Raw genomic sequence first — 22,518 nt, forward strand, 5'->3', positions numbered from 1 at the left:
ATATTTTATTTCTGCCTAGCCCACTCTCCTGTTTCATCACTGGCATGACCCCAGACATTAAAAGAGAAAAATTAGCACATTTATTTAGTGAGTGGAGAAAAGGAAAACGTCAATGGCAAATGGCATCAATCAACAACCCTAAGTCTTCTACCCTTGGGCCCTTCACCATCTAAAAATTCCTCCTTGGGACAGATGCAGCTAACAATGGATCTGAGGTGACTGACTCCTTTTAGACTGAGATGACTCAGGAGCAAATGAACCCCCCATTCTTTAGCCACTTGTATTTTCCTTCCAGGGATAGTCCTCAAGGTTGAAATGAGTCTTGAAACAATATCAGGACATGTAAATTGTGTGCAAATCAACCCCGATACTTGCATGGAGCTCAGCTTTCTTATAGTGCTTCCTATCCCAGAGGCTATAAGATCAGAAGAGGGGGGCTTCTCTGGTGGCGCAGTGGTTGAGAGTCCACCTGCTGATGCAGGGGACACGGGTTCGTGCTCCGGTCGGGAGGATCCCGCATGCTGCGGAGCGGCTAAGCCCGTGATCCATGGCCGCTGAGCCTGTGCTCCACAACGGGAGAGGCCACAACAGTGAGAGGCCCACGTACGGCCAAAAAAAAAAAAAAATAATAAATCAGAAGAGGGTAGATGGGGAGAGGAGAATAATTTTCAAGAGTTCATGACTTCATATTCTAGGGACGCAAAATGTTGGTAATAACAGAAATTAAAGCACTTTTCTACCATAGCAAGTAAGACAATACAAACATATCTCTAATGCATTATACATTTTACATTTAGTTTAACTTTTATTTTATCAAAGTGATATATGAAACTAGATTTAGAAGTCAAACTTTTTTTTTTAACAGCAGCAGTCCTTTGACTCATTTAACCTACTGACAATTCTTGCTACTAAGAGGTACCACTTTTGTGGAGATTAAATGAGTGTGTGTGTGTGTGTGTGTGTATGTGCATGTTTGTGTTAAAGGATAAGGGAGTTCCTGGCATAGAATAAGTAAGTACTATATGTATCAGCTATTATAATCATTACACTGCTGTTGGCTGCTGTTCAATTTTTGACATCTATTGACATCCTCTTTTGAAAGATGAGGAATTAATTTTAATTCTGCTTTACACTTCTCTTTCTCTCTCTCTCTCTCTCTCTCTCTCTCTCTCTCTCACACACACACACACACACACACACACTTGCTATCCCCCATTCTCTCACTAATTTTATTTAAATAAAAATGTAATGTTAATATACCAATCAAAATAGTAATGACAAGCAACTCTCACAGGATCACACAGTTTAGTGGCAGAGTTAGAATTCCACCTCAAGCCATCCACTTCTCCCTACTCACAGCCAAACCATAGGGCTACCTTGCTTTCATTTCCTTTCTTATATACCATTTTCTTTTCCCTAGAGTTCATAACTGTATCCTGCTATGTGTTGATGTTGTTTTATTAAGTTTCTATATTCCTGTCATTAATCCATCTCAAAACATACCAAGAGACCTAATTTATCTTGATATAATCAAACTCATCAGGTAATCTATTAGTTTCTTTTTTTCCCCTGGATACATTTTTCCTGGAGCTTTCTGCCCTTCAGTCTACACTAGATTCTTTCTAGTTCTGTCATATAGACGCCAACCTGGAGTCCTCAGTCACCATCATTCTGGGGGGCTTTCCATCTCTCTCCTGTGTCACCTTCTTGCTTTCTGGATCCTATATCCTTCCTGGATTATATACTCCCACAGTTTCCTGAACCAGGAGCCTGTTTATGTATATAAACAGGGGCCTGCTATTTATTTATTTATAACAAGTCTTGTTATTTGAAACCCTGCAAATGTGAAAACTGATTTTTTTCTACCTTCACACTTGATTGATAGTTTTGCTTCTATGAATTCTAAGTATTGATACAATATTTTTTGATGGCATTATCTCATTGTTTTCCATCTTCTAATGTTGCTATTGGGAAGACTAATACTATTCTGATTCCTGAAGCATTGTGTATATATATATATATTTTTTTTAAATCCTTCTCTGGAACCATTATGGTACCCTATCTCTAGTGTTCTGAAAATTTAATAAGGGACTTTTTTGTTGTCTTTGTGCTTGTCACTAAGAGGCAGAGCCTTGTATGTCCTTCAAATCAAGAAACATTCTTATTTAATCTTCCTGATAATTTCCCTTTCTCCTGTCTACAGGAGTTCTCCAAGCTTTTTCCTGAAGAAGATTAAACATCTGGTAACCAGCATTCTAGGAGCTGAACTGAGAAAGGAGCTGGGGATAGAGTCTTACTATTCAGTATGAAAACTTTCATTTTTCCTCCTGACTTCAGTAAGGCACCTCATCTCACCCCAGACCTCAGCTACACCTCTGTCCTTGAGGTCTGGGACTATATGATCACCCTGCAGAGATACATTTCAATATTCTTCCATGATAGGTGAGGTCCATTTGCTTGTCTGCTGGTCTGTGTAGGCTGGGGTGGGTCTAACTCCTCTTCATATACAATTGTGGCAAATCATCATTTTTCAAGCCTCAGTCAACCATCCTGTTTTCAGAGTTACCTGGTCATTTCAATTCCCAAGCTTTTCCACAGTTCATACATGAATTAGATGAGTTCCTTTTGGCTTCCACTGAAAGGCATTTAGAAATCACCCTTCCCCACTCTCTAGGTCACTTTTCATTTGTCTATCAGGTTTCCATTGTCTAAAAGCTGGGTAACATCTTCTAAATATTGTTGCCTGGTGTCCCATTCTCTTTTTTCTTGGGAGTTTATAGCTTTTTAAAAAAATTTTCACCATAATTTTAGTGAAACGTTTGGAGAAAATGAACACAAACTATATGTTCAATTATCCAAATTTAACTGGAAATCTGTGTCCATTTTATATTTAAAACAAAACTCAGCTGAAAACTTATGTCCACACAAAAACCTGCACTTGAATGTTTTTAGCAGCTTTATTCATAATTACCAAAACTTAGAAGTAATCAAGATGTCCTTCAGTAGGTGAATGAATAAACTGTGGAATATTATTTACATACAATGGAATATTATTTAGTGCTAAAAAAACATGAGCTATCAAGCCATGAAAAGACATGGAGGAATATTAAATGAATATTACTAAGTGAAAGAAGTCAGTCTGAAAAGGCTACATACTGTGTGATTCCAATTATGTGAAATTATATGACATTCTGGAAAAGGCAAAATTATGAGACAGTAAAAACAGCAATGGTTGCCATGGGTTATGGGGTAGGGGTGGGTTTGTGGGGGAGGGATGAATAACTGAAGCACAGAGGATTTTTAGGACAGTGAAAATATATCATGCTGTTGGATACATATAAATATACATTTGTCCAAACCTATAGAATATATAAGACCAAGAATGAACCCTAAAGTAAACCACAGACTTTGGGTGATTATGATGTGCCAATATAGGTTCATCAATTGTAACAAATGTACCACTCTGGAGGGGGATGTGGATGATGGAGGAGGCTGTGCATGTGTGGAGCCAGGGGGTACATGGGAAATCTATATAATTCTCCTCAATTTTGCTGTGAACCTTAAACTTCTCTTACAAAAAGCCTTAATTTTTTAAAAAAAGAAATCCCTACCTTTACTGTGTAAACCTCGAAAGAGGGCCCATGTTTCTCTTTTTTAGGCATAGATAAAACACAACATTCATCACAGAAAAAATTCTAATGTCTGAGCCTACACCAGTTTTAAATTTCCTCATTGAGGTCAGAGTTAGATGATCTCACGTAGAATGTTAAAGTATCTCCTCTCTAATGAAGCCTACTTCTCCATCTCCATCTTAATGGTTCTCATTCTTGCTCTATACACACCAAGAACACAGGCCAAGTGTGAGGGCCTTTTCACTGGCTCACTATCATACTATCCTTTAAAACTTATTCTTTGTTCTAGATCTTAATACTACCTAAAAATATCTTTTCTCCTGCTTATCTGTTTTAGTTTCCTGTTGCTGTGGTAACAAATGAACACAAGCTTAGTGGCTTAAAACAACACAAATATATTTTCTTTGAGTTCTGTAGGTTAGAAGTTGGACACAGTTCTCATGAAGCTAAAATCAAGATGCCAGCAGGACTGCATTCTTCTAGATGCTCTAGGGGAGAATCTGGTCCTAGTTTTTCGTTGTTGTATGTTTATTTTAAAGAAACTGATGTTTATTTTCAGTCAATCGTATTCCATTTTTCTGTGGAGGAGCCCGTGGAAGAACAGCTTAAGACCACTTAGTGGTCATTCCTCCTACCAATTCAGTGTCCTGACCAGTGGGAGCTGCAGACCAATCCTCAGTGGCAGGCTGAGCCCTGCAGTCTTCCCTAGGGAACTGGTGAATAGGCACAGAGGGCACCTGTGCCTTCAGATGCAGGGCCTGTAACCTCAGATGGAGTGGCAGTAAATTCAGGGGCTGGAGTGTTATAAACACACTTATAAACAGAGTGTTTCTTTTTTAGTGTACTACACATTCCAACAAATTGGAGCACTCTTGCTAACAAAAGCCCCATTCTCTGTTTTTCTGCCTTTATGTTCACTGTTACTCTCACCCTGAAATTCCTCCTGGGTCACATCCTTTCCAGCAGCAGCCTACACTTCTTTTCAATCTCTTCAGGATTCTGTACAAGTAGAGATAAGGCATGACCTCTCATGGGTGCTCACGTGGTACCACACATGCAAAGAGTTTCCTGGGCCAGTGTCCACCACGTCCAACCCACTGTTGTTGCAGAGGATGGCATGTCCACATAGTGCAAAGGAGAATCTGTTACACAGAGCCATGGCAGACAGGTTAGCATAAGACAGCCCTATAAGAGGCTAGTGGTCAGCCCTGGGGTCAATAACCACCAGAAGACTTGGTTCCTGGAAGGCTCCTTGGATCTGATTAGTGAAGGTTCCAGAAGCAAAGTGGCCAGCAATAAAAATGGCTCTGGTAGCAGCAGCAAACTTCAGCCCAGCCCTGTGGCTAGTGTTCCTGGAGGATACGACACTGGTATCAGCCAGATTTTCAATGACAACAATGATACAAGCCATCAGAAAAAGCTTCTCCCAGGTCCTCTTCAGATTTATGATGTAGATGTCATCCCCTATTTCCTTTGTAGATGTATATTTATTTGGAAGTCAACACTGGTGCCACCTAAGTACATTCCTGATGCAAGAAATTTGAGGACATCCTCCTCCTTCATTTGCAGGATAGCAAGGGCTCCAGACATTGTGAGAGTTTTCCCTTAAGTTATGATGTAAAACCAGGACATTTTCATATGAATCCCTGCTTGCGTAGCACAGAAAGGCTCAACAGGTTTTGTTTTGTTTTGTTTTAACATCTTTATTGGACTATAATTGCTTTACAATGATGTGTTAGTTCCTGCTGTATAACAAAGTGAATCAGCTATACATAAACATATATCCCCATATCTCCTCACTCTTGCGTCTCCCTCCCACCCTCCTTATCCCACCCCTCTAGGTGGACACAGAGCACCGAGCAGGTGGAGTTTGGACTACAATTTGTTTTCCGAGGAATGTGAATGACTTTTACCCCTCTCTCTTATGACATTTGGCTCCTAAATGGATCTTTGGTTACCAGTCTGTGCCAGTCTCCAGTCTGTTTTTCACACTCCAGTGGGATTCATCTCCCTGAAGCAACAATCGGATCATTCTACTTGCTTTAGCACAATCTTTCTGAACTTCAATCTCTTCAAAGAATAATTTCCCAGTTCCTCCTGACAGTTGCTCAAGGGTCAACAACTGGTCTGAATCTACCATTCCAAATCAGTTCCCCATGTTTCTTTTTTAGTGTACTACACATTTCAACAAATTGGAGCACTCTATCACTAACAAAAGCCCCATTCTCTGTTTTTCTACCTTTATGCTCACTGTTACTCTCACCCATAACATCCTTTTTCCTTGCCTTTCGTTCAACAATGCCCAACATTATTCATCATTCAAGATCCATATCAAACGTATTCTCTTTAATTGAATTCCTTCCTTTATCATCTCACTGGAAATTGAGATCCAGCCCTGACATTGGCAGAAATGTACAACCTTGAAGAAGGTAATTAAACTTCATCATGCTTCAGTTTCTGTATCTGTTAAATGTAATAAGTTATATCTACCTTTTGCATATGACATTAATGTGTGTAAGCCATCACTCACAGTGCCTGTCATATAAGTATTTAATACATGAGAGTGATTATTATTATTAATCTACACTTTTATATGACACCTATCAGTTTCTGCCTTGCAGTCTTTGAAGATGGATCCCATATTTGCATCATGTGCATTTTTCATAACTCTTGTCAAAATATCTGACAAACAGTATAAACAATGAATAAGGTTAAATAACTAAATAAATCCTCCTAAACTTTATTACTAGGCTCCCCTGTGGCAAAGTGTACTGTATTATTTCCCTAGGGCTGCCATAACAGGTTACCACATACTGGGTGGCTTAAAGTAACAGAAACTGGCTCTTTCATAGTGGAGGAGGCTAGCAGTCCAAACTCAAGGTGTCAGCAGGATTGGTTCCTTATGTGAGGGGGAAATTGTCCCATATCTCTCTTAATTTCTAGTGTTTGGTGGCAATTTTTATAGTTCCTTAGTGTGTAGATGTGTCCCTCAAATCTCTGCCTGTATCTTTACATTGCTTTCTTCTCTGTGTCTCCGTGTCCTCTCTTATTACAAAAAAAAATCAGTCATTGGATTTAGGGCTCACCCCAAATCCAGAATGATTTCATTTCAAGGCCCAAATAAGGTCACCTTCCAAAGTTTGGGTAGACGAGTTTTGTGGAAACACTGTTCAACACACGACAAGTATGTACAAAGCTCCTTCCCATTTACAACAAATTGTAATCAAGAACATAAATTCTAGCCTGACTGCTTAAGTCCAGGCCCTGTCCCACCGTTACTGGATTGTGGCTTTGGTTACATTACTTAACTATACCCAGTTTCAGTTTCTGCATAAGTGAAATAAGGATAAATAATAATATCTACCTTAAAGAGTTTCTATGTAGATTAAAAGAGATAAGCCTTATAAAGGACTTAGTATAGCCCGGTTGTTATTAATCAGTCAATAAGTCTTGGTTTCTTCTTTTATTTATCTATTTATTTTTATTGGGTAGGTCTGTCCACCCGGAAAGCTCACTAGTCCTCCCACTTTTTACTTGACTAACTCCTTCTAAATATTTGTGTCTCGGCTTAAGTGTCATTTCTTCAGGGAGGCATTCTCTGATATCTCAATAGAATCTAATAGTCCTCAATCCCTTTTCTCATTCCTCATCACAATTGTGTAATGGCTGGTTAATGATTATGATCAAAGAGTAATTGAATACACCTTAGCTAATTAACCTTTAGTATCTGACTCCCCGTGGAGAACTCTCTTTAGATTGATACGACTCAGATTTCCTGGTATTGAATCCTGGCTCCTTCCCTCTTCCTCCTTGGGTGAATTCCTTAATCTGCTCAAGTCTCAGTTTCCTCATATGAAATGGCTGTAGTAACATTACTTACATCAAGCAATTGTACAAATCAAATGAGATCCTGTATGTAAAACATACAGCTCACAGTGCCTGGTACATCCAAGTGCTTAAAAATGGTTATTTAGTATTAATATTTTTTTCAGTTTCTGGCATCTAGTTGAGGAAGTGAATGAATTAATACTGAATGAATGAGCCAGGTTATTGTCCAAATCTAAGAATACAACCTGTGCAGCAGACTAGTGTGGCAATTTAATATGCTCCTATGACCTTGTCCTCATTAGAGATTTTCTCTAACCAAAGGAGCTAGAAAGCCCAAGGGAAGAGGTGCCTAACACCTCTGACCCAAATAATTTCCTCTATTATAACTTTTACAATCCCATTAAAACCAGAATTTAAAACATAAAAGGTCCATAGAATCCAATTTGTTTCTAGCCCTAGGGTGGTCTTTTAGAGATGGACAAAGACTTCTGGGAGGGCAGTGAAAAAGATCAGCTAAGGCAAGTCTGGGTCCTTAACAGGTGAAGTGTGTCTGGAGGCAACAGTGCTTTAGTGTGAGGAGGGATAGAAAGTCTTCAGGACTTTGCAGCTTTTAATGTGCTTCTCTACAGTCTAGGGGAAAAAAACAATGTTATATGGACATTAAGAAAAGCAGCTTCAATATTTAAAAGAAAATTACTCACTACCCTAAGAGTAAATTGGTGTTCTGGAATAAATATGCCCATTGGAAAGCAAGCAATATTTATTTCTGCATTGTTTACACAGCAGAAGAGACAATTTAGTGGCATAGCTTTGCAACCAGAATGAACTGGTTTGAAACTCTGGTGCAAGTGTCACTTTCTTTTGAAAATGAGTCATGAACCACACATGTTTTAAATTTACTTTGGGGTGGGGGGAGCTGGCAGTCTGATTGCTGAAGTCATTTATATTTCCTTAAATAGAGGACACTGAAACAGTGACTTTTTTTTTTTTTGGTTGAGACACATAATTTTAGAAATTAAAGATTATTTAGTTCAAAGATCTTAATTCACAAATGATAAAACTGAGGAGCAGAGAGATTAGGTGACTTGACTAGGGTCACACAGCAATTTGGTATTTTGGATTCAGAATTCAAAACAAAATCCTGATTCAAAACTAGATTCAAACTGATACCTGATGCCACAGGTTATCAGATCTCTTTCCTCCATGCTTGGCTCACCTACTAGAGGCAGCTGTTCCATTGAAGGATAAGATGCAGCATCATGCAAGTCCTGGACTAGAAGGGCATTGAAGATTTATTTCCTCTGCTCACTGAATTTCAAGTCCACAGTTCTATTATCCTCCACAGGAAAGAGTGCAACCTTGGATTTTGTTTATATGGTGACCCAGGAAAGATGGATTCTCTCTATCTTTTAGTAACAAACTGTGCTTAATAACTGGGAAGGATATGTGAATATAGATAAAAATGGTTTCATTTATAAACATACACTATATATTTTTAAATTATTTTTTATTTTTAAAGGAGGCCCCTGACTTCCTTTGCTCCATCTCCCTTCTTGATCCTCCCTCAAAAGAGACTTGATTCCCCAGATGAAATGTAAAACATCAGTTAGTCCACACGTACTAATGGGCCAAGTGACTAGGTTAAAGCATCAAGCACCTCTCTTTGTTGTCCCTTTTATACCTCTTTCATTAATGCAACTGAGGGAGGATATTAAGGTTTGGCCTTCTTGTCTCTTCTGTTTTTCTTTCTTCATGTGCTTGTACAAAAGTTGGTACAATTCCAATAACTAGATTGAGAGGAATGGATAATTTCTCACTTAGTTCACAAGCTCCAGCTGCACGTTCCATCTCAGAGGTCTGCAGGGGTGTACTCATCATAAAACTTATAAGAATAATAAAACACAATAAAACTTATCATAAAGGAGTCTTTTGGTTCCTCTTTGGAATCCTTACATATAAAATCCCCTTAGTGAACACACAGAGGAGGAAAATCATGATTGTTAAGGCAAAATTAGGCATTTTTGGATCATTCCATATATTTCCATCAAAATTCAACTCATTCATCTGCTCAAAAAATATTTAATAAACATATGCTATGTATCTGACTATTTCAGACTCTGGGGATAAAGGGATGAACAAGACAATTTTCCATCCTAACGGAGTTTTGATTTTAGTTAGAAAGATAAAAACACATCGATATGCCATCCTACTTTCTAAAAGCATTACATATCATTGACTGTTTATCAAGCTTCAGACATTGTTTGAAATGTTTCATAAATTGTATTTCATTTCATCCTTATTGCAACCCTGTGAGGTAGGTATGTGATGTGATATGATACAATATAATATTTCATAGCAGAATAATGCAATATATTGCAGATAGAAAAGTAAAAATACCCAAGGTCCCATCGTTCTGAAGTGTTTGAGGTAGAATCTAAACTCAGATTCACCTGAACAAAGATACTTATTCGCACCTATGTTTTTCATCCCTTTATTTACCAGTATTATTAATCAATCATAGTGTTTTGGGTGTTATGCTAATGACTAGAAATATAAAAAGGAATAAGACTGTCTTTACCATCAAGAAACATCCAGCTGGTAGAGGAAAGAGACATAAAAATAAACTCCTGCAATGATGAGTTATGGGAACTGAGGCAGAGGACTGTAGAAGAGGCAGTGGGAAACCGAGGAGGGAAAGATCTGTCCCATCTAGACACTGATGTAAGCTTCAGAAGGAGATGGTGTTTGAGCTGCATCCATCACTGTGTAGAATTCCCTTTCCCTTCTTGGTGCCATTGCATGGAATGAGGCGGCTATGTTTTTACAGTGGTAGAAACAAGGTGCAGAGAGGCAAATCTCCAATGTTCTAGGTCAAACTTTGCTGCTAATTCACAGAGTGTGAGACATGATATTCCCTTTTTTCATATATGTAGTGGAGTTAGTGATACCTTACCCACCCCTGTAATGGAGTTGCTTGTAAGTTTTAAATAGGATAAGAAGTGAGTGATGACTTTGTAAAAGATAATGCATGATTAAAAATGTGAAGGAGCATGTTTGTTAAGATTAATAATGATGGTCAAACCATTTCCTCACTTTTTAACCTTCTATTTTGTAGGCAAACCATTTAAAGTCCATAATCTGTACACACTTGGTTTCAGCCCTTCGTACTCAGCTTACTTCTGGGTCTACGCCACCCCTCTTCCACTTTTTGTCATCAGTATATGGAGACTGACTTTACTCCTATAGGATCTTTTTATTCTGTTTCTGTGTGCTGTGTTGTTTATATTTCTTCATTACTTCTTTCTTTCTTTTATTTTACTTTGAGCAAACTATGGATGTATTTGTTTGATTCTCCCTTTTTAAATCTAACAACAGCTTTAAAAAATGTTCTTTCTCATTCTAAAATTTCGAACAGTAAGACAAGAAAAAAAATGTCAATTTCATCTAAAATCCTACCACTCACATATAACTTTTCTTTACATTTTAGAAAATGTGTCTGCATTTTGGTAATTCTCAAGCTTTAATGTGCAACAGAATTTCAGAGGAAGCTTGGTAATAATGCAGACTCCCTCAGGCTTTAGCTCCCAGGGATTTTGACTTAGTCTATCCAGGGCGGGTCAAGGATTCTAAATTTAGAATGTCAGATTTTTAAAAATCTGAGGCAATTCTGATGCTGATGATCTACAGACCATATCCTGAAGAAAAATACAAAAAACAACAGCAAGAAAATTACTGCTGCAGACAGCACTTGCTGTCCATATAGGAAAAGGTATACACATTCACATGTATCCTTGTGGCAGACCTGGCTGGTTGACTCCTCCAGGGCCATTTCCGACTCATGTCTCTGTTCTCTATTGTGATCTTCCCCTAGAGAGCATTCCCTACAGTCTCCCCTGCAGCTACAGTTGGCCATGTGACCCAGTTTTGGCCAATGAGGGCTTCTGGGAAATTTTATCTGTTTTTTTATAGAACAGAAAGGCACAAGGAGCAAACTGATTGCCACTGCCCCCTCACCTTTTATTTATTTATTTATTTTTGTGGTACGCGGGCCTCTCACTGTTGTGGCCTCTCCCGTTGTGGAGCACAGGCTCCGGACGCACAGGCCCAGCGGCCATGGCTCACGGGCCTAGCCACTCCGCGGCATGTGGGATCTTCCCGGACCAGGGCACGAACCCGTGTCCTCTGCATCGGCAGGCGGACTCTCAACCACTGTGCCACCAGGGAAGCCCAGCCCCCTCACCTTTTGAAGTAGACATTTATCATATTTGTGACAGCTCATTATCTTTTGAATTGCCTGATACAGAAGTTAGCATTTCGTAACTGGACAGGTAATCAATTTAAGTCCAGTCTATCAGACACTCTCATGAGAAGGACCTGAAAGTGAGCACTGTTAGGAAGCAGGATCTGTGTGGAGTTTCCACTTGCTATCTTGGATGGTAGATGGCTGAGGTATCTGGATTTTGGTATCATCAGTGGCAGAGGTGACTGTTTCCTAACAGTGGTGAGGTAGGGTGACATATTCATCCTAGTTTGGCCAGGGCTTTCACAGTTTGCCACTGAAAGTCTTGTGTCCACAGGAACTTGCTCAGTACCAGGTAAACCTGGACAGTTGGTTACCCTATGACTAGGGTAACATTCTTGATGCAGGTTTAGTCATAAACTCAAGTTTCAGTAAAGCCAAGTTCCTGGAACTTATTGCTAAGCAATGGCAATGGCTGAAGTTTCTGGTGTGTTTTGTAGATGGATTTAGAGATTTTCTCCTCAAAGCCAAACTGAGGATCTTTTCCCCACCCTTCCAGTGATTTCATGAGCTGCTGAATATACTGCAAATTACTTTTAAACTAGGGAGAGTGAATTTGTTGTTTTCAACTCAGGTCCCTGACTAATACACCCTTTTCCTGCTTCAAATACCATGATGACACCTACAGATATAGTAGCCATCTTGTAATATAAAATGATGAAAAGGAGGATTAGAAACAACAGTTACGGATGACAGAGTGGAAAAAAGAAAGAGCTGTATTCTTGCTGGTATAATTAAAACAATGAGAAAGTCCTGCAACTGCCTATAAGACGTCCTGTACCTGAGATAATAAATATCTGGTTTTAAGTCATTGTGCCCTAGTTAAATAGCTATCTTAACTGATACGGGCTCATGTTAAGCATGCTATTATGTAACCTGCTTTTTTCCTCACTCACTCAACAGTATGTGAATTCATATTTCTCTACCAATAATATAGACTGACAGCATCTATGATGATGGTAAAGCCCAAATTTCCTTGAATGTTCTAATCCTCATTTCCCACCAAACTTTATTCATCTCTATTTTGAGCTGTTTTATAATTTTTACACTGCTTTCTCATATAAACTGCTTGGTAAAATTTTAATAAAATATGACAGTACAAATATTAAGTTATCCTTGAATGTACTGACCACCAAAAGATACAAGATATTTTTTAAATGGTTTAAAAAAACTTGCAATATAAAAAGCTGGTGAATAATTTCTGCTGCAGAACAGATTTCTGCAGAACTAAGGAATGACTTTATGCCTTTTTTCCTCCTTCAAAACTTTATTTCCTAACTCTGCAGAATTGGTCCTAGGAGAGGCAGCTTAGAACATCTTATATATCTTCCAAACAAGGAATGAGATGGTTTTCAGTTGTGAAAAGTTCCACTGGATTACTCTGATCAAAGGATTAAAAGAAGAGGAGAAGGAAAGGGAAGGGAAGAAAAGGAAAGGAAGGGAATAAAGAGGGAGTGAAAGAAAGAATAAAGGAATAAAAATAATGAAGGATGTAAGAAAGAAAATAGTAATACAAATTGGAGTTCCAGTATGAAAAGCAAGTGGTTATGAACACATATTATCTGACTTGTTTATAAGCTAACCCCCCATTCATCATCTTATTTAAAACTTTCAGTTTACCCCTTGTAATTCTTTTCTCCCTTCAATATGTTAGTGATTCCATAAGATGCAAGGTGACCTCTATCTTCCCAGAAAGAGCATTTTGCCAAGACAAGAAGCTGTCAGCAAGCACAGTGCTTCCACCCCACATCTCCCTTTATCCTAGACTCTTCCCAGCTGCAATGAATGACACAGACAATGCAGACATCTGTTTCCACATATTAAACCCTGCTCTCTCAGGGTCCACAATCCATCAGAGACCCACCAAAGGGACTTGCTGTTGACATACTGGAGTTGTGTCTCTTGGTATCGGAAACAGAAGCCACCATTTACCATAACCCCTTGTTTGTGTCTTTACTTCCCCTCAACTTGCTTTTGCTAGCATCCTCCCGCTTGCTTTTATGCTATTTGTGAGAATAAAAAGTAATCATTTCTGACCCAGTATATCAACCTATATAATTGGTCTGTTCATATTTTCTATTTCTTCTTGGTTCAGTCTTGGGAGACTGTACCTTTGTAAGTATTTGTCCATTTCTTCTAGGTTTTCCATTTTATTGGCATATAGTTGTTCAGAGTAGTTAGTCTCTCATGATCCTTTGTATTTCTGTGGTGTTGGCTGTAACTTTTCATTTTTTATTTCTGATTTTATTAATCTGGACCCTCTCCATTTTTTTCTTGATGAGTCTGGCTAAAGGTTTATCAATTTTGTTTATCTTTTCAAAGAACCAGCTTTTAGTTTCATTAATCTTTTCTTTCTTTCCCCTTCCTCCCTCCCTTCCTTCCTTCCTTCCTTCCTTCCTTCCTCTCTCTCTCTCTCTCTCTCTCTCTCTTTCTTTCTTTCTTTCTTTCATCACTATTTCATTTATTTCTGCTCTGATCTCTAGGATTTCTTTCCTTCTATTAACTTTGGGTTTTGCTTGTTCTTTCTCTGGTTCCTTTAGGTGTAAGGTTAGGTTGTTTATTTGAGATTTTTCTTGTTTCCTGAGCAATCTTTCATACTCTTAAACTTCCAGTCTGGATTCTTAGGACATATGAGTTGGCTATTCCTTCTTTAGAGTTTATTTTTTAAAAAAATCAATATCCTTTAACTATAATTATTAATCATAGCTAGTAATATTTCTATGTTGTTCTCTTTCTAAGAATATATTATTTTATGTTTCTTAAATACTCTTTGTTTTACACAGTTTTTGAGGACTCTCAGTGAGACTGAACTCTAGTTTCCCAAAATGGTAACCACTGATAAACACATGCTTTATTCTCTGTCTCACTTTCTCACTCCTTGGAATCACATCCTAAATATAGTACTTCACCCAAATCCTTATTTCAGTCTCTGCAATAAGCAGGGGGGGACACTGAAAGCAGGGAGTAATTGCCCCCATTCCAGGGGTCCCTAGGAGGAAGCTAGGAAGTTATACCGAGGACTTCACATTAATATGGATCAGTCCAGCATAACAAGTAGATGGGTCTGATCAGAAGGAACATCTCATCTTCCTCAAGGCTTCCTCATTTTTTGTGTATAGGGGGTCCTAAGCTGAGAACCTGTGACATTGCCACTAAGTGCACTTGGAAGACTCAGGGCCCTATCTAGCAGAGGCTGAAAGCAGCAGGCCACTGGGCCAGGGGCAAGGTGGGGACATGGCATAAACCTAGGGGCTTTTAGCTAGCAAAACCTGGAAGAGAATAGAGCTGGCAAGTGGAAGATAGTTGCTGTTCTCAAGGAGTATTATCCAAGACACTACTGCAGATTTACGTGCCATAGGATGTCACTAGAAAATACTACACGTTCAATTGCCATAGGATGCCAGCAGGGCTCCCAGTGACCTGACCTACAAGGGTTATTTTGCCAAAGATCAGCAGAGAGCAGCACACACACCAAAATCAGCATGAGACCAGAGACCTTTCTCCCGTGCCACATTTCCTTCCACTAATAAACTGGAACACCATCTTTACAGTAGAAACAAGACAGAAGACAGGCTCTCTGAGAAAGTGAGCATTTTTATCCATGAATTACGGAGACCCACCTAAAAGTACTGTTTATGTCTTTGGATCCAACAAAGTTGGAAACCTAGTAACGGATAAAAATTATATTTCTCCCTGCCTACCAGCAGGTGGCGATCAAGATAGAATCATTACAGAAAAAAAATATAGCATAATATTTTTGTTGCTTATCCCAGTTTCTAGTGTGAGTTAAATTGTGAGCTTAACTGTACACAAATGAGATGACTGTTTTGTAAAATCTCCATATTGATTTTAGTGAATGGATTGTGTTGTATCCCATAACGTTAACTTATTTAATCATTTCTTTACTAATTACTTTTAGGTTATTTCCAATATTTGTTTGTTACAGACATTGCCACAATGAATAGAATATACTTGAGCTATCAACTTTCTACATACATTTTTCTATATGTAGTTCACAAATTTGTATCTCTGTAACAGCTATTCTTAGAGTGAAATTGCTGGTCAGACAGTTTGTAGCTTGTTGTTTTTAACTGTTTACTGTGAAAAATGTCAGGCATATACAAAAGTAGAAAGAATAGCTCTTAAAAACACATATGTTCCCATTACTGAATTTCAACAAATGTTAGCACCTGGAAATCTTGTTTTGTTTATATCTCCTCCAATTTAAACTCCCCTCCCCAATCTAGAATTTTTTCGAGGGATATAATCATCATGTCACTGCACCCGCAAATATTTAGAATACATCTCTAAAATATATGTACTCTCAAAATTATAGCAATAACGCCATTATCATACCTAAACATTGAAAATGATTCCATCATCCATTTTGAGTTGAAAACATTGCTCAAATTTGATAAAACTTCCCTCATATTCTCCTGCTGCTACTGTTGCTATTCCTGCCCACCTTCTCTCCTCCTCCTGTGAAGAATAGCAGTCATTTGTCAGATATGTCTTTTGCAAATCTTTGCTCCCAGTCTGTGGCTTGTCTTTTTCAATCTCTTGACAGTGTCTTTCATGAGCAGGAAGTTCTAATTTTAATGAAGTTCAGCTTATCAATTATTTCTTTCATGAATTGTTCCTTTGGTGTTGTATCTAAAAAGTCATCACCAAACCCAAGGTCATCTAGATTTTCTACATTTTGGTCTGCAACCCATTTTGAGTTAATTTTTGTGAAGGTTGTAAGGTCTGTGTATAGTTTTTGTTTCTTTTTTTTTTTGCATGTGTTTGTCCAGTTGTCTTAGCATCATTTATTGAAAAGACTATCTTTGTTGCATTGTATTCTACTTGTTCCTTTGTCGAAGATTAATTGTCTATATTTTTGTAGGTAGTTCTAGTTCTGGACCCTCTATTCTGTTCCATTGATCTATTTGTTCTTTTGCCAATACCATACTGTCTTGATTATTATGGTTTTAGGGTAAGTCTTGAAGGAGGGTAGTGTCAGTCCTTCAAGTTTTTTCTTCTTCAATATTGTGTTGACTATTCTGGATTTTTTCCTTTCCATATAATTTTTAAAAATCAGTTTGTTCATATCCACAAAATATCTTGTTGGAATTAAAAACATTTATTGATATATAATTAACTTGGGATTTTGATTGGAATTGCATTGAATCTATAAATCAAATTAGGAAGAAATGAAGTCTTGACAATATTGAGTCTGCCTATCCAGGAATATGGAATCTCTCTGTGTATTAAGTTCTTTGATTTCATCAGAGTTTTGTAGTTTTCCTCATATAAATAGGTATATGGTTTGCTAGATTTATACCTAAGTATTTCAGTTTGGGGGTGCTAATGTAAATGATATTTTGTTTTTAATTTCGATTTTCATTTGTTCATTCCTGTTGTGTATATAGGAAAGTGACTGACTTTTGTACAGTAACCTTGTATCCTGTAACCTAGCTATAATTGCTTATTAGTTCCAGAAGGTTTCTTTCCCCATTCTGTTGTATTTTCTACATAGGTGATCATGTCATGTATGAACAAAGATAGTTTTATTTCTTCCTTCCCGGTCTATATACATTTTAGTTTCTTTTTTGTCTTATTGCATTTGTTAGTACTTCCAGTAAGATTTTGAAAAGCAGTGGTGAGAGGGGAAATCTTCACCTTGTTCCTGCTCTTAGTGTAAAAGTTTCAAGTTTCTCATCATTAAGTATGATTTTAGCTGTAGAATTTTTGTAGATATTCTTTATCAAACTGGGAAAACTTTCCTCTGTTCCTAGTTTACTGAAAATTTTTATCATAAACAAGGGTTGGATTTTGTAAAATGCTTTTTCTGCATCTACTGATATGATTGTGTGATATTTTCTCTTCTTTAGCTTGTTGATATGATGCATTACATTGATTTGTGAAGGTTGAACCAGCCTAGCATACCTGAAGTAAATCTCACCTGGTCGTGGTGTGTAATTGTTTTTACACATTGTTGGATTTGATTTGCTAATATTTTCTTGAGGATTTCTGCATCTATGTACATGAGGGATATTGCCTGAATACTAATTCCCCAGCATGCTAATGAAGTAGAGAACTTTTTCATGTTTCATGTGTTCATTGGCTACTTGGAGATCTTTTTTGAAGTGTGTGCTCAAGCCTCTTGACCATTTTTACAACATGCTGTCTTTCTCATAAATTTGTAGCAGCTTTCAAAAATATTGTGATTATGGCTTTGTCAAAAATATATATTGTAAGTATCTTCTATTACATGGTTATAAGTTCAATGCCTTTTTTATTAATGTATAAGTTACATAGAGTACAGTGAATAAGTAAGTGTACAGCTTGATGAAGTTACACTTATGTATACATCTGTGTAACCACAACTCAAATGAAAATATAAAACATTCTCAGCACCTCAAGGATCTCCTTCATGTGTTCTCCCAAATGATAATTCCCCCCAAAAGTAACCATAATTCTGATTTTTACATCATAGGTTAGTTTTTTTCCTCTTTTTAAAGTCTATAAATATCAAAAACATGTAGACATGTAAAAATACTTTTTCATTGACCTTCTTTTATTTTCTGTGAAATTTATCCATGAGTAGTCCATTTTCATTACTATTATTATTCTTTTTAATTACTATGACAAAATTATTATATTGTAGTTGGATTTTTAGATTGTGTCTAGTTTGGAGTATTATAAATAAAGCTGCTATGAACATTCTTTACATGTCTTTTGGTGGAAATAAGTATTTAAGAATTGCTCCATCATAGGGTGAACTAATATTTAGATTTAGTAGCTCATACCAAACAATTTTCAGTCATAGTAAAAAATTTCAGTCTCATTAGCAATGTATGAGAATTCCAGCTGCTCCTGTCCTTTCTAACACTCGGTATTATCAGTCCTTTCATATTTATCCTTCTAGTGGGGGGTGTACTGGTCTAATCGGCATTTGTGTTATAACTAATGATGCTGTTTACCTTTCCATATTTTATTGGCAACTTGGATAACCTCTTCTGTGAAATGTCTGGTTAGTCTTTTGCCCACCTGTAAAATTGGGCTGTCAGTCTTTTTTATTTTACTTATACAGAACTTCTTTGTAAATTCTGAAGCTCTTTATTTTGGAAATATCTTATCTGTGACATATATTTTCACACTCAATGTACTTTTGTTGAATATAATTTCTTAATTTTAAAGAAGTTAAATTTATCTGTTATTTCTTTAGTGGTTATTGTTTTGCCTATCCCAAGTCATGAAGACATTCTCCTGATTTTGTGATTTCTCTTAATCATTTCTCGCTAGGTGTTTATCAATTTTGTTGTTTTTTTCAAAGAATCAACTTTTGTCTTTGTTAATTTTCTCTATTGTATGCTTGCTTTCTATTTCATTGATTTCTAATAATATTTTTATTATTTGTTCTTTTCTCTGTTCTTGGGGCTTATTTTGCTAATTTTCTCCTGATATATTTGAGACAGAAGCTTAACTGATTTTCATAATTTATTCTAAAAAAATATAGCATTGAGATCTCTATATATTACTCCTAAAACAGTGATTTAGCTGCTTCCCACACATTTTGAAATATCAACATTCATTTTCATTTAAAAATATAATCTAATATCCACTGAGATTTCTTCTCTGATCCATATGGCATTGACAACTGTGCTGCTTCATTTTTGAACATTTGGAGGCTTTTGTAATATCTTTGCTGAAGTCTAGTTTAATTCACTATGGTCAGAGAACATACACTAAATGATTTCAGCCCTTTGAAATTAATTGTGTACACTTTATGGCTCAGGGGATGTTCCATTTTGGTTCATGTGCACCTGAAAAGTGTGTGTTTTGCCATTGTTGGATGTAATTTTATCTGTCAGTTGTCACACTGATTGCATTGTTTCAATCTTCTATATCCTTATTGCATTTTTTTTGCTTTAGTCTATCAGTTATTAAGAACATGTAAACATTTCCAAATAAAATTGTGGATTTACTATCCTTTTTAGTTCTATCAACATTTTAAAATATATTTTCCTAAGTGTTATTAGATAACACATATTTAGAAGTTATGTATGCTTTTTGAATTACCATTTTTTTACATCTTTATTGGAGTATAATTGCTTGACAATGTTTAGTTTCTGCTGTATAACAAAGTGAATCGGCTATATACATATATCCCCATATCCCCTACCGCTTTTGCCTCCCTTCCACCCTCCCTATCCCACCCCTCTAGTTGGTCACAAAGCACCGAGCTGATCTCCCTGTGCTATGCAGCTGCTTCCCACTAGCTATTTTACATTTGGTAGTGTATATATGTCAATGTCACTCTCTCACTTCGTCCCAGCTTCCCCTCCCCGCCCCCCCCACCCCGTGTCCTCAAGTCAATTCCCTACATCTGCATCTTTAGTCCTCTCCTGCCCCTATGTTCATAAGAACCATTTTTTAAATTCCATATATATGTGTTAGCATATGGTATTTGTTTTTCTCTTTCTGACTTACTGCACTCTGTATGACTCCACTCTGACTCCACTCCACTCTATGACTCTAGGTCCATCCATCTCTCTACAAATAATTCAATTTTGTTTCTTTTTATGGCTGAGTAATATTCCATTGTATATAGGTGCCACATCTTCTTTATCCATTCATCTGTCGATGGACATTTAGGTTGCTTCCATGTCCTGGCTATTGTAAATAGTGCTGCAATGAACGTTGGGGGGCATGACTCTTTTTGAATTATCATTTTCTCAGGATATATGCCCAGTAGTGGGATTGCTGGGTCATATATGGTAGTTCTATTTTTAGTTTTTTAAGGAACCTCCATACTGTTCTCCATAGTGGCTGTATCAATTTACATTCCCACCAACAGTGCAAGAGGGTTCCTTTTTCTACACACCCTCTCCAGCATTTGTTGTTTGTAGATTTTCTGATGATGGCCATTCCGATGGGTGTGAGGTGATACCTCATTGTGGTTTTGATTTACATTTCTCTAATGATTAGTGATGTTGAGCATCCTGTCATGTGTTTGCTGGCAATCTGTATATTTTCTTTGGAGAAATGTCTATTTAGGTCTTCCACCCATTTTTGGATTAAATTACCATTTTCTCATTGTAAAATATATCAATCTCTAATATTATATCTTGCCTCACAATCTTCTTTTTCTGATATATGTATAAATCTGTTTTATTTCATTTCATTTACTTTAGTGTTTCCCTGGCATATCTTTTGTCCACTCTGTTACTTTCAACCTTTCTGTGTCCTTATGTGGAATGTTTCAAAAGAAAGCTCTGGGACTTTACCAGGGCTACTTATTCTTGGCAGAACCTTAACTAACATTTTTCCTAAGCCCTAAGTCTGTTGAATGTTCAGGTTAACTTCTCTTCTTTTCAGCTATTATTTTTGCTTTTGGAATCTCCAATTTCCTCAAGAGGAAATAATCACCATAAATGCTTTAACTCCCTCAGGCTGTTTTTTCTTTTCTAGATACTGGTTCTGTAAGGCAAGTTCCCCTTTGCCTTGAAATTTTCTGAAGTTTTCTGAAGTTTTCAATTAATTTTTTAAACATTTTACCCAGCTTTTCTAGCTGTTCTCAGGGTTCAGGGGTCTGAATAAAACCCATAATTTTATTATGGAAGTGTAATTTCTTGTTGCTGATTAAAAACAGGATGAGTCTAACATGTTCCCATTAAGAATAATGTTTTCTGTATGCTTTTCATTAATTTTTCCTCTTAAATTGATTTTTCTTCCTTTTCCTTTTCTTAAAAAATTTATATCGCTATTCTCTTTTGATGCTTACTGTTTTTCTCTTTGTTCTTTTTAAGTAGCCTAATTAAAAGCTATACATTTTCCCTGAAAACCACCCACAAGAAGTATTTAGTGCACCCATAAAATTTCAGCTACATACCGTGTAACTGAAATTATTTTCTAAATTCCATTTTATGATCTATGAGTTATTTCAAAATTTGTAATACAATTTTCCTAGTTATCTTTTTATTATTGTTTTCTAGTTTCATTTTTATTGTGAACAGAGAAAATTATCTGATCAATTTTTTCCACTGAAATTGCTGGGGTTTTTGGTTTGTTTGTTTTTAATGGCCTGGTATTTGGTCAGGTTTTGTAAATGTTTAGAATTTGCATGAAAAGAAATTCCTATTCTTCAGTTATTGAGTACAACATTTCATGAAGGTAAATTAAGGTTATTTTTTAATCACATTGTTCAAATGACCAATAGTTTATTTTAACTTATTTATTTTTATTTTAATTTTTTTGTCCACATGGTAGTTTGTACTCTGTCAACTTGGTGAAGCTGCATTTACCACAAGTCTTTTCCTTATATGGTGTCATGTTAGAGTTACAAAAGAGGCTGACAGAAGGGAAGACACAGCTATTTCTTTCTGAGTGTCTTTGAAGCCAGTTATGGGGAGGGACACACAGAAGGGGGTCCAGTGGGCTCTACTTGTCCATACTCTCTTCCACTCCACATCCAGATCTTTCTGGCCAGGAGTGGCCCTGAGCCCCCGAGTGAAGCTTGGCTGAAAGCTCAGAGCAGTAGCTACACAGGAGCCACAGCTTTCCACAGACTCCTTCCTGAGCTTTCCTCCCTAGTCTCACTTCAGCACCTGGATGTTTGTGCACACTCCAATGTGTCCACACAGGGTGCTGTTTCAGGAGAGCTAAATGGTACCTTTCTTCTGGCCCTCCAAAATCTCCCTCCCAGACCATTACTTCCCAGTTCCTTCCACAATTTCAAAGGGCCTATCTCTATAACAAATCCTCTATTCTACA

The 22,518-nt window shown here is 37.1% G+C and overlaps 1 pseudogene; it reads right to left on the reverse strand.

Annotated features, from left to right (window-relative positions):
- Positions 1-4,237: 4,237 nt before the first annotated feature.
- On the reverse strand, positions 4,238-5,222 carry LOC132493926 (small ribosomal subunit protein uS2-like; annotated as a pseudogene).
- Positions 5,223-22,518: the final 17,296 nt, after the last annotated feature.

The sequence above is a fragment of the Mesoplodon densirostris genome, chromosome 7 (assembly GCF_025265405.1).
Source record: "Mesoplodon densirostris isolate mMesDen1 chromosome 7, mMesDen1 primary haplotype, whole genome shotgun sequence".
NCBI lineage: Eukaryota > Metazoa > Chordata > Mammalia > Artiodactyla > Ziphiidae > Mesoplodon > Mesoplodon densirostris.